This window comes from Bacillus rossius, chromosome 10 (genome assembly GCF_032445375.1).
Source record: "Bacillus rossius redtenbacheri isolate Brsri chromosome 10, Brsri_v3, whole genome shotgun sequence".
In the NCBI taxonomy this organism is placed as follows: domain Eukaryota; kingdom Metazoa; phylum Arthropoda; class Insecta; order Phasmatodea; family Bacillidae; genus Bacillus; species Bacillus rossius.
Window position 1 is genome coordinate 11,747,713 of NC_086337.1, and position 13,295 is coordinate 11,761,007.

At 57.9% G+C, this 13,295-nt stretch overlaps 1 protein-coding gene across 7 annotated transcripts in view; it reads right to left on the bottom strand.

Moving 5' to 3' along the window:
• The window catches only part of LOC134535783 (tubulin alpha-8 chain-like), a 42,120-nt gene that overhangs the window by 10,098 nt on the left and 18,727 nt on the right, over positions 1–13,295 (bottom strand). The window lies entirely within an intron of this gene.

A 13,295-nucleotide genomic window follows, 5' to 3' on the forward strand; every position in this document is an offset into this window, starting at 1 on the left:
GCCACGCCACTTCTCCACACATCAAGTCACACATTCACCACACCATTACACACATCTGCCACATCATGTTACACGTCCGCCACATAAAGCCACACATTCGCCACATCACTGTATGCCTTCCCTCTGTATGCAACACAACTAAGTCACATCACACCTCCAACATATCAAACTATATTAACGGCTCACACATGTACGCAGTCACATTTCACCATCATGTCACTACACCACATCATTCTATCAACAAATCATGTACCATATCTACTATTAGGTCATACTTCAACCGTGTTTCGTAACATCTCTGGTAAAACATGTCACACATGAGGAAGTGCATTAGCTAATAGGGCACGAGCTGCAGTGTTCTCCCACACCAGCAGAGAGGTGGCAGGAGGCACTTACCGGCGAGAAGGTGGCCATGGGGAAGTGCATTAACTGTTAGGGCACGAGCTGCAGTGTTCTCCCACACCAGCAGAAAGGTGGCAGAAGGCACTTACCGGCGAGTAGGTGGCCATGGGGAAGTGCATTAGCTGTTAGGGCACGAGCGGCAGTGTTCTCCCAAACCAGCAGAGAGGTGGCAGGAGGCACTTACCGGCGAGTAGGTGGCCATGAGGAAGTGCATTAGCTATTAGGGCACGAGCGGCAGTGTTCTCCCACACCAGCAGAGAGGTGGCAGGAGGCACTTACCGGCGAGAAGGTGGCCATGAGGAAGTGCATTAGCTGTTAGGGCACGAGCTGCAGTGTTCTCCCACACCAGCAGAGAGGTTGCAGGAGGCACTTACCGGCGAGTAGGTGGCCATGAGGAAGTGCATTAGCTGTTAGGGCACGAGCTGCAGTGTTCTCCCACACCAGCAGAGAGGTTGCAGGAGGCACTTACCGGCGAGTAGGTGGCCATGAGGAAGTGCATTAGCTGTTAGGGCACGAGCGGCAGTGTTCTCCCACACCAGCAGAGAGGTAGCAGGAGGCACCTACCGGCGAGTAGGTGGCAATGAGGAAGTGCATTAGCTGTTAGGGCTCGAGCTGCAGTGTTCTCCAACACCAGCAAAGAGGTGGCAGGAGGCACTTACCGGCGAGTAGGTGGCCATGAGGAAGTGCATTAGCTGTTAGGGCACGAGCTGCAGTGTTCTCCCACACCAGCAGAGAGGTGGCAGAAGGCACTTACCGGCGAGAAGTTGGCCATGGGGAAGTGCATTAGCTGTTAGGGCACGAGCTGCAGTGTTCTCCCACACCAGCAGAGAGGTGGCAGGAGGCACTTACCGGCGAGTAGGTGTCCATGGGGAAGTGCATTAGCTGTTAGGGTACGAGCTGCAGTGTTCTCCCACACAAGCAGAGAGGTGACAGAAGGCACCTACCGGCGAGTAGGTGGCCATAGGGAAGTGCATTAGCTGTTAGGGCACGAGCTGCAGTGTTCTCCCACACCAGCAGAGAGGTGGCAGGAGGCACTTACTGGCGAGTAGGTGGCCATGAGGGAGTGCATTAGCTGTTTGGGCACGAGCTGCAATGTTCTCCCACACCAGCAGAGAGGTGGCAGAAGGCACTTACCGGCGAGTAGGTGGCCATGGGGAAGTGCATTAGCTATTAGGGCACGAGCGGCAGTATTCTCCCACACCAGCAGAGAGGTGCCAGAAGGCACTTACCGGCGAGTAGGTAGCCATGAGGAAGTGCATTAGCTGTTAGGGCACGAGCTGCAGTGTTCTCCCACACCAGCAGAGAGGTGGCAGGAGGCACTAACCGGCGAGTAGGTGGCCATTAGGAAGTGCATTAGCTGTTTGGGCACGAGCGGCAGTGTTCTTCCACACCAGCAGAGAGGTGGCAGGAGGCACTTACCAGCGAGTAGGTGGCCATGAGGAAGTGCATTAGCTGTTAGGGCACGAGCTGCAGTGTTCTCACACACAAGCAGAGAGGTGGCAGAAGGCACTTACCGGCGAGTAGGTGGCCATAGGGAAGTGCATTAGCTGTTAGGGCACGAGCTGCAAGGTTCTCCCAAACCAGCAGAGAGGAGGCAGGAGGCACTTACCGGCGAGTAGGTGGCCATAGGGAAGTGCATTAGATGTTAGGGCACGAGCGGCAGTGTTCTCACACACCAGCAGAGAGGTGGCAGGAGGCACTTACTGGCGAGTAGGTGGCCATGAGGTAGTGCATTAGCTGTTAGGGCACGAGCTGCAGTGTTCACCCACACAAGCAGAGAGGTGGCAGAAGGCACTTACCGGCAAGTAGGTGGCCATGGGGAAGTGCAATAGCTGTTAGGGCACGAGCTGCAGTGTTCTTCCACACCAGCAGAGAGGTGGCAGAAGGCACTTACCGGCGAGTAGGTGGCCATGGGGAAGTGCATTAGCTGTTAGGGCACGAGCTGAAGTGTTCTCCCACACCAGCAGAGAGGTGGCAGGAGGCACTTACCGGCTAGAAGGTGGCCATGAGGAAGTGCATTAACTGTTAGGGCACGAGCTGCAGTGTTCTCCCACACCAGCAGAGAGGTGGCAGAAGGCACTTACCGGCTAATAGGTGGCCATGGGGAAGTGCATTAGCTGTTAGGGCACGAGCTGCAGTGTTCTCCCACACCAGCAGAGAGGTGGCAGGAGGCACTTACCGGCGAGTAGGTGGCCATGAGGAAGTGCATTAGCTGTTTGGGCACGAGCTGCAGTGTTCTCCCACACCAGCAGAGAGGTGGCAGGAGGCACTTACCGGCGAGTAGGTGGCCATAGGGAAGTGAATTAGCTGGAAGGGCACGAGCTCCAGTGTTCTCCCACACCAGCAGAGAGGTGGCAGGAGGCACTAACCGGCGAGTAGGTGGCCATGGGGAAGTTAATTAGCTGTTAGGGCACGAGCTGCAGTATTCTTCCACACCAGCAGAGACGTGGAAGGAGGCACTTACCGGCGAGTAGGTGGCCATGAGGAAGTGCATTAGCTATTAGGGCACGAGCTGCAGTGTTCTCCCACACCAGCAGAGAGGTGGCAGAAGGCACTTACCGGCGAGTAGGTGGCCATAGGGAAGTGAATTAGCTGGAAGGGCACGAGCTCCAGTGTTCTCCCACACCAGCTGAGAGGTGGCAGGAGGCACTAACCGGCAAGTAGGTGGCCATTGTGAAGTTAATTAGCTGTTAGGGCACGAGCTGCAGTATTCTCCCACACCAACAAAGACGTGGCAGAAGGCACTTACCGGCGAGTAGGTGGCCATGGGGAAGTGCATTAGCTGTTAGGGCACGAGCTGCAGTGTTCTCCCACACCAGCAGAGAGGTGGCAGAAGGCACTTACCGGCGAGTAGGTGGCCATGGGGAAGTGCATTAGCTGTTAGGGCAAAGCTGCAGTGTTCTCCCACACCAGCAGAGAGGTGGGAGGAGGCACTTACCGGCGAGTAGGTGGCCATGGGGAAATGCATTAGCTGTTAGGGCACGAGCTGCAGTGATCTCCCACACCAGCAGAGAGGTAGCAGAAGGCACTTACCGGCGAGTAGGTGGCCATAGGATAGTGAATTAGCTGGAAGGGCACGAGCTCCAGTGTTCTCCCACACCAGCAGAGAGGTGGCAGGAGGAACTAACCAGCGAGTGGGTGGCCATGGGGAATTGCATTAGCTGTTTGGGCACGAGCTGCAGTGTTCTCCCACAACAGCAGAGACGTGGCAGAAGGCACTTACCGGCGAGTAGGTGGCCATGGGGAAGTGCATTAGCTGTTAGGGCACGAGCGGCAGTGTTCTCCCACACCAGCAGAGAGGTGGCAGGAGGCACTTACCGGCGAGTAGGTGGCCATGGGGAATTGCATTAGCTGTTAGGGCACGAGCTGCAGTGTTCTCCCACACTAGCAGAGAGGTGGCAGAAGGCACTTACCGGCGAGTAGGTGGCCATGGGGAAGTGCATTAGCTGTTAGGGCACGAGCTGCAGTGTTCTCCCACACCAGCAGAGAGGTGGCAGAAGGCACTTACCGGCGAGTAGGTGGCCATGAGGAAGTGCATTAGCTGTTTGGGCACGAGCTGCAGTGTTCTCCCACACCAGCAGAGAGGTGGCAGGAGGCACTTACCGGCGAGTAGGTGGCCATAGGGAAGTGAATTAGCTGGAAGGGCACGAGCTCCAGTGTTCTCCCACACCAGCAGAGAGGTGGCAGGAGGCACTAACCGGCAAGTAGGTGGCCATTGGGAAGTTAATTAGCTGTTAGGGCACGAGCTGCAGTATTCTCCCACACCAACAAAGACGTGGCAGAAGGCACTTACCGGCGAGTAGGTGGCCATGGGGAAGTGCATTAGCTGTTAGGGCACGAGCTGCAGTGTTCTCCCACACCAGCAGAGAGGTGGCAGAAGGCACTTACCGGCGAGTAGGTGGCCATGGGGAAGTGCATTAGCTGTTAGGGCAAAGCTGCAGTGTTCTCCCACACAAGCAGATAGGTGGGAGGAGGCACTTACCGGCGAGTAGGTGGCCATGGGGAAATGCATTAGCTGTTAGGGCACGAGCTGCAGTGATCTCCCACACCAGCAGAGAGGTGGCAGAAGGCACTTACCGGCGAGTAGGTGGCCATAGGATAGTGAATTAGCTGGAAGGGCACGAGCTCCAGTGTTCTCCCACACCAGCAGAGAGGTGGCAGGAGGAACTAACCAGCGAGTAGGTGGCCATGGGGAATTGCATTAGCTGTTTGGGCACGAGCTGCAGTGTTCTCCCACAACAGCAGAGACGTGGCAGAAGGCACTTACCGGCGAGTAGGTGGCCATGGGGAAGTGCATTAGCTGTTAGGGCACGAGCGGCAGTGTTCTCCCACACCAGCAGAGAGGTGGCAGGAGGCACTTACCGGCGAGTAGGTGGCCATGGGGAAGTGCATTAGCTATTAGGGCACGAGCGGCAGTATTCTCCCACACCAGCAGAGAGATGGCAGGAGGCACTTATCGGCGAGTAGGTGGCCATGGGGAAGTGCATTAGCTGTTAGGGCACGAGCTGCAGTGTTCTCCCACACCAGCAGAGAGGTGGCAGGAGGCACTTATCGGCAAATAGGTGGCCATGGGGAAGTGCATTAGCTGTTAGGGCACGAGCGGCAGTGTTCTCCCACACCAGCAGAGAGGTGGCAGGAGGCACTTACCGGCGAGTAGGTGGCCATGGGGAAGTGCATTAGCTGTTAGGGCACGAGCTGCAGTGTTCTCCCAAACCAGCAGAGAGGTGGCAGGAGGCACTAACCGGTGAGTAGGTGGCCATGAGGAAGTGCATTAGCTGTTAGGGCACGAGCGGCAGTGTTCTCCCACACCAGCAGAGAGGTGGCAGGAGGCACTTACCGGCGAGTAGGTGGCCATGAGGAAGTGCATTAGCTGTTAGGGCACGAGCTGCAGTGTTCTCCCACACCAGCAGAGAGGTTGCAGGAGGCACTTACCGGCGAGTAGGTGGCCATGAGGAAGTGCATTAGCTGTTAGGGCACGAGCTGCAGTGTTCTCCCACACCAGCAGAGAGGTAGCAGGAGGCACTTACCGGCGAGTAGGTGGCCATGGAGAAGTGCATTAGCTGTTAGGGCACGAGCGGCAGTGTTCTCCCACACCAGCAGAGAGGTGGCAGGAGGCACTTACCGGCGAGTAGGTGGCAATGAGGAAGTGCATTAGCTGTTAGGGCACGAGCTGCAGTGTTCTCCCACACCAGCAGAGAGGTGGCAGAAGGCACTTACCGGCGAGTAGGTGGCCATGGGGAAGTGCATTAGCTGTTAGGGCAAAGCTGCAGTGTTCTCCCACACCAGCAGAGAGGTGGGAGGAGGCACTTACCGGCGAGTAGGTGGCCATGGGGAATTGCATTAGCAGTTAGGGCACGAGCTGCAGTGATCTCCCAAACCAGCAGAGAGGTGGCAGAAGGCACTTACCGGCGAGTAGGTGGCCATAGGATAGTGAATTAGCTGGAAGGGCACGAGCTCCAGTGTTCTCCCACACCAGCAGAGAGGTGGCAGGAGGAACTAACCAGCGAGTGGGTGGCCATGGGGAATTGCATTTGCTGTTTGGGCACGAGCTGCAGTGTTCTCCCACAACAGCAGAGACGTGGCAGAAGGCACTTACCGGCGAGTAGGTGGCCATGGGGAAGTGCATTAGCTGTTAGGGCACGAGCGGCAGTGTTCTCCCACACCAGCAGAGAGGTGGCAGGAGGCACTTACCGGCGAGTAGGTGGCCATGGGGAATTGCATTAGCTGTTAGGGCACGAGCTGCAGTGTTCTCCCACACCAGCAGAGAGGTGGCAGAAGGCACTTACCGGCGAGTAGGTGGCCATGGGGAAGTGCATTAGCTGTTAGGGCACGAGCAGCAGTGTTCTCCCACACCAGCAGAGATGTGGCAGAAGGCACTTACCACCTAGTAGGTGGCCATGGGGAAGTGCATTAGCTGTTAGGGCACGAGCTGCAGTGTTCTCCCACACCAGCAGAGAGGTGGCAGGAGGCACTTACCGGCGAGTAGGTGGCCATGGGGAAGTGCATTAGCTATTAGGGCACGAGCGGCAGTATTCTCCCACACCAGCAGAGAGGTGGCAGGAGGCACTTATCGGCGAGTAGGTGGCCATGGGGAAGTGCATTAGCTGTTAGGGCACGAGCTGCAGTGTTCTCCCACACCAGCAGAGAGGTGGCAGGAGGCACTTATCGACGAGTAGGTGGCCATGGGGAAGTGCATTAGCTGTTAGGGCACGAGCGGCAGTGTTCTCCCACACCAGCAGAGAGGTGGCAGGAGGCACTTACAGGTGAGTAGGTGGCCATGAGGAAGTGCATTAGCTGTTAGGGCACGAGCGGCAGTGTTCTCCCACACCAGCAGAGAGGTGGCAGGAGGCACTTACCGGCGAGTAGGTGGCCATGAGGAAGTGCATTAGCTGTTAGGGCACGAGCTGCAGTGTTCTCCCACACCAGCAGAGATGTTGCAGGAGGCACTTACCGGCGAGTAGGTGGCCATGAGGAAGTGCATTAGCTGTTAGGGCACGAGCTGCAGTGTTCTCCCACACCAGCAGAGAGGTAGCAGGAGGCACTTACCGGCGAGTAGGTGGCCATGGAGAAGTGCATTAGCTGTTAGGGCACGAGCGGCAGTGTTCTCCCACACCAGCAGAGAGGTGGCAGGAGGCACTAACCGGCGAGTAGGTGGCAATGAGGAAGTGCATTAGCTGTCAGGGCACGAGCTGCAGTGTTCTCCCACACCAGCAAAGAGGTGGCAGGAGGCACTTACCGGCGAGTAGGTGGCCATGAGGAAGTGCATTAGCTGTTAGGGCACGAGCTGCAGTGTTCTCCCACACCAGCAGAGAGGTGGCAGAAGGCACTTACCGGCGAGTAGGTGGCCATGGGGAAGTGCATTAGCTGTTAGGGCACGAGCTGCAGTGTTCTCCCACACCAGCAGAGAGGTGGCAGGAGGCACTTACCGGCGAGTAGGTGTCAATGGGGAAGTGCATTAGCTTTTAGGGTACGAGCTGCAGTGTTCTCCCACACAAGCAGAGAGGTGACAGAAGGCACTTACCGGCGAGAAGTTGGCCATAGGGAAGTGCATTAGCTGTTAGGGCACGAGCTGCAGTGTTCTCCCACACCAGCAGAGAGGTGGCAGGAGGCACTTACCGGCGAGTAGGTGGCCATGAGGGAGTGCATTAGCTGTTTGGGCACGAGCTGCAGTGTTCTCCCACACCAGCAGAGAGGTGGCAGAAGCCACTTACCGGCGAGTAGGTGGCCATGGGGAAGTGCATTAGCTATTAGGGCACGAGCGGCAGTATTCTCCCACACCAGCAGAGAGGTGCCAGAAGGCACTTACCGGCGAGTAGGTAGCCATGAGGAAGTGCATTAGCTGTTAGGGCACGAGCTGCAGTGTTCTCCCACACCAGCAGAGAGATGGCAGGAGGCACTAACCGGCGAGTAGGTGGCCATGAGGAAGTGCATTAGCTGTTTGGCCACGAGCGGCAGTGTTCTTCCACACCAGCAGAGAGGTGGCAGGAGGCACTTACCGGCGAGTAGGTGGCCATAGGGAAGTGCATTAGATGTTAGGGCACGAGCGGCAGTGTTCTCACACACCAGCAGAGAGGTGGCAGGAGGCACTTACTGGCGAGTAGGTGGCCATGAGGAAGTGCATTAGCTGTTAGGGCACGAGCTGCAGTGTTCACCCACACAAGCAGAGAGGTGGCAGAAGGCACTTACCGGCATGTAGGTGGCCATGGGGAAGTGCATTAGCTGTTAGGGCACGAGCTGCAGTGTTCTTCCACACCAGCAGAGAGGTGGCAGAAGGCACTTAACGGCGAGTAGGTGGCCATGGGGAAGTGCATTAGCTGTTTGGGCACGAGCTGCAGTGTTCTCACACACAAGCAGAGAGGTGGCAGAAGGCACTTACCGGCGAGTAGGTGGCCATAGGGAATTGCATTAGCTGTTAGGGCACGAGCTGCAGTGTTCTCCCACACCAGCAGAGAGGTGGCAGGAGGCACTTACCGGCGAGTAGGTGGCCATAGGGAAGTGCATTAGATGTTAGGGCACGAGCGGCAGTGTTCTCACACACCAGCAGAGAGGTGGCAGGAGGCACTTACTGGCGAGTAGGTGGCCATGAGGAAGTGCATTAGCTGTTAGGGCACGAGCTGCAGTGTTCACCCACACAAGCAGAGAGGTGGCAGAAGGCACTTACCGGCATGTAGGTGGCCATGGGGAAGTGCATTAGCTGTTAGGGCACGAGCTGCAGTGTTCTTCCACACCAGCAGAGAGGTGGCAGAAGGCACTTAACGGCGAGTAGGTGGCCATGAAGAAGTGCATTAGCTGTTAGGGCACGAGCTGCAGTGTTCTCCCACACCAACAGAGAGGTGGCAGGAGGCACTTACCGGCGAGAAGGTGGCCATGAGGAAGTGCATTAACTGTTAGGGCACGAGCTGCAGTGTTCTCCCACACCAGCAGAGAGGTGGCAGGAGGCACTTACCGGCGAGTAGGTGGCCATGGGGAAGTGCATTAGCTGTTAGGGCACGAGCTGCAGTGTTCTCCCACACCAGCAGAGAGGTGGCAGGAGGCACTTACCGGCGAGTAGGTGGCCATGAGGAAGTGCATTAGCTGTTTGGGCACGAGCTGCAGTGTTCTCCCACACCAGCAGAGAGGTGGCAGGAGGCACTTACCGGCGAGTAGGTGGCCATAGGGAAGTGAATTAGCTGGAAGGGCACGAGCTCCAGTGTTCTCCCACACCAGCAGAGAGGTGGCAGGAGGCACTAACCGGCGAGTAGGTGGCCATGGGGAAGTTAAAAAGCTGTTAGGGCACGAGCTGCAGTATTCTTCCACACCAGCAGAGACGTGGAAGGAGGCACTTACCGGCGAGTAGGTGGCCATGAGGAAGTGCATTAGCTGTTAGGGCACGAGCTGCAGTGTTCTCCCACACCAGCAGAGAGGTGGCAGAAGGCACTTACCGGCGAGTAGGTGGCCATAGGGAAGTGAATTAGCTGGAAGGGCACGAGCTCCAGTGTTCTCCCACACCAGCAGAAAGGTGGCAGGAGGAACTAACCAGCGAGTGGGTGGCCATGGGGAATTGCATTAGCTGTTTGGGCACGAGCTGCAGTGTCCTCCCACAACAGCAGAGACTTGGCAGAAGGCACTTACCGGCGAGTAGGTGGCCATGGGGAAGTGCATTAGCTGTTAGGGCACGAGCGGCAGTGTTCTCCCACACCAGCAGACAGGTGGCAGGAGGCACTTACCGGCGAGTAGGTGGCCATGGGGAATTGCATTAGCTGTTAGGGCACGAGCTGCAGTGTTCTCCCACACCAGCAGAGAGGTGGCAGAAGGCACTTACCGGCGAGTAGGTGGCCATGGGGAAGTGCATTAGCTCTTAGGGCACGAGCTGCAGTGTTCTCCCACACCAGCAGAGAGGTGGCAGAAGGCACTTACCACCTAGAAGGTGGCCATGGGGAAGTGCATTAGCTGTTAGGGCACGATCTGCAGTGTTCTCCCACACCAGCAGAGAGGTGGCAGGAGGCACTTACCGGCGAGTAGGTGGCCATGGGGATGTGCATTAGCTATTAGGGCACGAGTGGCAGTATTCTCCCACACCAGCAGAGAGGTGGCAGGAGGCACTTATCGGCGAGTAGGTGGCCATGGGGAAGTGCATTAGCTGTTAGGGCACGAGCTGCAGTGTTCTCCCACACCAGCAGAGAGGTGGCAGAAGGCACTTACCGGCGAGTAGGTGGCCATGGGGAAGTGCATATGCTGTTAGGGCACGAGTTGCAGTGTTCTCCCACACCAGCAGAGAGGTGGCAGGAGGTACTTACCGGCGAGTAGGTGGCCATGGGGAAGTGCATTAGCGGGAAGGGCACGAGCTGAAGTGTTCTCCTACACCAGCCGAGAGGTGGCAGTAGTCACTTACCGGCGAGTAGGTGGCCATGGGGAAGTGCATTAGCGGGAAGGGCACGAGCTGAAGTGTTCTCCCACACCAGCCGAGAGGTGGCAGTAGTCACTTACCGGCGAGTAGGTGGCCATGGGGAAGTGCATTAGTGGGAAGGGCACGAGCTGAAGTGTTCTCCCACACCAGCTGAGAGGTGGCAGTAGTCACTTACCGGCGAGTAGGTGGCCATGGGAAAGTGCATTAGCGGGAAGGGCACGAGCTGAAGTGTTCTCCCACACCAGCCGAGAGGTGGCAGTAGTCACTTACCGGCGAGTAGTTGGCCATGGGGAAGTGCATTAGTGGGAAGGGCACGAGCTGAAGTGTTCTCCCACACCAGCCGAGAGGTGGCAGTAGTCACTTACCGGCGAGTAGGTGGCCATGGGGAAGTGCATTAGTGGGAAGGGCACGAGCTGAAGTGTTCTCCCACACCAGCCGAGAGGTGGCAGTAGTCACTTACCGGCGAGTAGGTGGCCATGGGGAAGTGCATTAGCGGGAAGGGCACGAGCTGCAGTGTTCTCCCACACCAGCCGAGAGGTGGCAGTAGTCACTTACCGGCGAGTAGGTGGCCATGGGGAAGTGCATTAGCGGGAAGGGCACGAGCTGAAGTGTTCTCCCACACCAGCCGAGAGGTGACAGGAGGCACTTACCGGCGAGTAGGTGGCCATGGGGAAGTGCATTAGTGGGAAGGGCACCAGCTGAAGTGTTCTCCCACACCAGCCGAGAGGTGGCAGTAGTCACTTACCGGCGAGTAGGTGGCCATGGGGAAGTGCATTAGCGAGAAGGGCACGAGCTGAAGTGTTCTCCCACACCAGCCGAGAGGTGGCAGTAGTCACTTACCGGCGAGTAGGTGGCCATGGGGAAGTGCATTAGTGGGAAGGGCACGAGCTGAAGTGTTCTCCCACACCAGCCGAGAGGTGGCAGTAGTCACTTACCGGCGAGTAGGTGGCCATGGGGAAGTGCATTAGCGGGAAGGGCACGAGCTGAAGTGTTCTCCCACACCAGCCGAGAGGTGGCAGGAGGCACTTACCGGCGAGTAGGTGGCCATGGGGAAGTGCATTAGCGGGAAGGGCACGAGCTGAAGTGTTCTCCCACACCAGCCGAGAGGTGGCAGGAGGCACTTACCGGCGAGTAGGTGGCCATGGGGAAGTGCATTAGTGGGAAGGGCACGAGCTGAAGTGTTCTCCCACACCAGCCGAGAGGTGGCAGTAGTCACTTACCGGCGAGTAGGTGGCCATGGGGAAGTGCATTAGCGGGAAGGGCACGAGCTGAAGTGTTCTCCCACACCAGCCGAGAGGTGGCAGTAGTCACTTACCGGCGAGTAGGTGGCCATGGGGAAGTGCATTAGTGGGAAGGGCACGAGCTGAAGTGTTCTCCCACACCAGCCGAGAGGTGGCAGTAGTCACTTACCGGCGAGTAGGTGGCCATGGGGAAGTGCATTAGCGGGAAGGGCACGAGCTGAAGTGTTCTCCCACACCAGCCGAGAGGTGGCAGGAGGCACTTACCGGCGAGTAGGTGGCCATGGGGAAGTGCATTAGCGGGAAGGGCACGCGCTGAAGTGTTCTCCCACACCAGCCGAGAGGTGGCAGGAGGCACTTACCGGCGAGTAGGTGGCCATGGGGAAGTGCATTAGCGGGAAGGGCACGAGCTGAAGTGTTCTCCCACACCAGCCGAGAGGTGGCAGGAGGCACTTACCGGCGAGTAGGTGGCCATGGGGAAGTGCATTAGCGGGAAGGGCACGAGCTGAAGTGTTCTCCCACACCAGCCGAGAGGTGGCAGTAGTCACTTACCGGCGAGTAGGTGGCCATGGGGAAGTGCATTAGCGGGAAGGGCACGAGCTGAAGTGTTCTCCCACACCAGCAGAGAGGTGGCAGGAGGCACTTACCGGCGAGTAGGTGGCCATGGGGAAGTGCATTAGTGGGAAGGGCACGAGCTGAAGTGTTCTCCCACACCTGCCGAGAGATGGCAGGAGGCACTTACCGGCGAGTAGGTGGCCATGGGGAAGTGCATTAGTGGGAAGGGCACGAGCTGAAGTGTTCTCCCACACCTGCCGAGAGGTGGCAGGAGGCACTTACCGGCGAGTAGGTGGCCATGGGGAAGTGCATTAGGGGGAAGGGCACGAGCTGAAGTGTTCTCCCACACCAGCCGAGAGGTGGCAGTAGTCACTTACCGGCGAGTAGGTGGCCATGGGGAAGTGCATTAGCGGGAAGGGCACGAGCTGAAGTGTTCTCCCACACCTGCCGAGAGGTGGCAGTAGTCACTTAACGGCGAGTAGGTGGCCATGGGGAAGTGCATTAGCGGGAAGGGCACGAGCTGAAGTGTTCTCCCACACCAGCCGAGAGGTGGCAGTAGGCACTTACCGGCGAGTAGGTGGCCATGGGGAAGTGCATTAGCGGGAAGGGCACGAACTGAAGTGTTCTCCCACACCTGCCGAGAGGTGGCAGGAGGCACTTACCAGCGAGTAGGTGGCCATGGGGAAGTGCATTAGTGGGAAGGGCACGAGCTGAAGTGTTCTCCCACACCAGCCGAGAGGTGGCAGTAGTCACTTACCGGCGAGTAGGTGGCCATGGGGAAGTGCATTAGCGGGAAGGGCACGAGCTGAAGTGTTCTCCCACACCAGCCGAGAGGTGGCAGTAGTCACTTACCGGCGAGTAGGTGGCCATGGGGAAGTGCATTAGCGGGAAGGGCACGAGCTGAAGTGTTCTCCCACACCAGCCGAGAGGTGGCAGTAGTCACTTACCGGCGAGTCGGTGGCCATGGGGAAGTGCATTAGCGGGAAGGGCACGAGCTGAAGTGTTCTCCCACACCAGCCGAGAGGTGGCAGTAGTCACTTACCGGCGAGTAGGTGGCCATGGGGAAGTGCATTAGCGGGAAGGGCACGAGCTGAAGTGTTCTCCCACACCAGCCGAGAGGTGGCAGTAGTCACTTACCGGCGAGTAGGTGGCCATGGGGAAGTGCATTAGCGGGAAGGGCACGAGCTGAAGTGTTCTCCCACACCAGCCGAGAG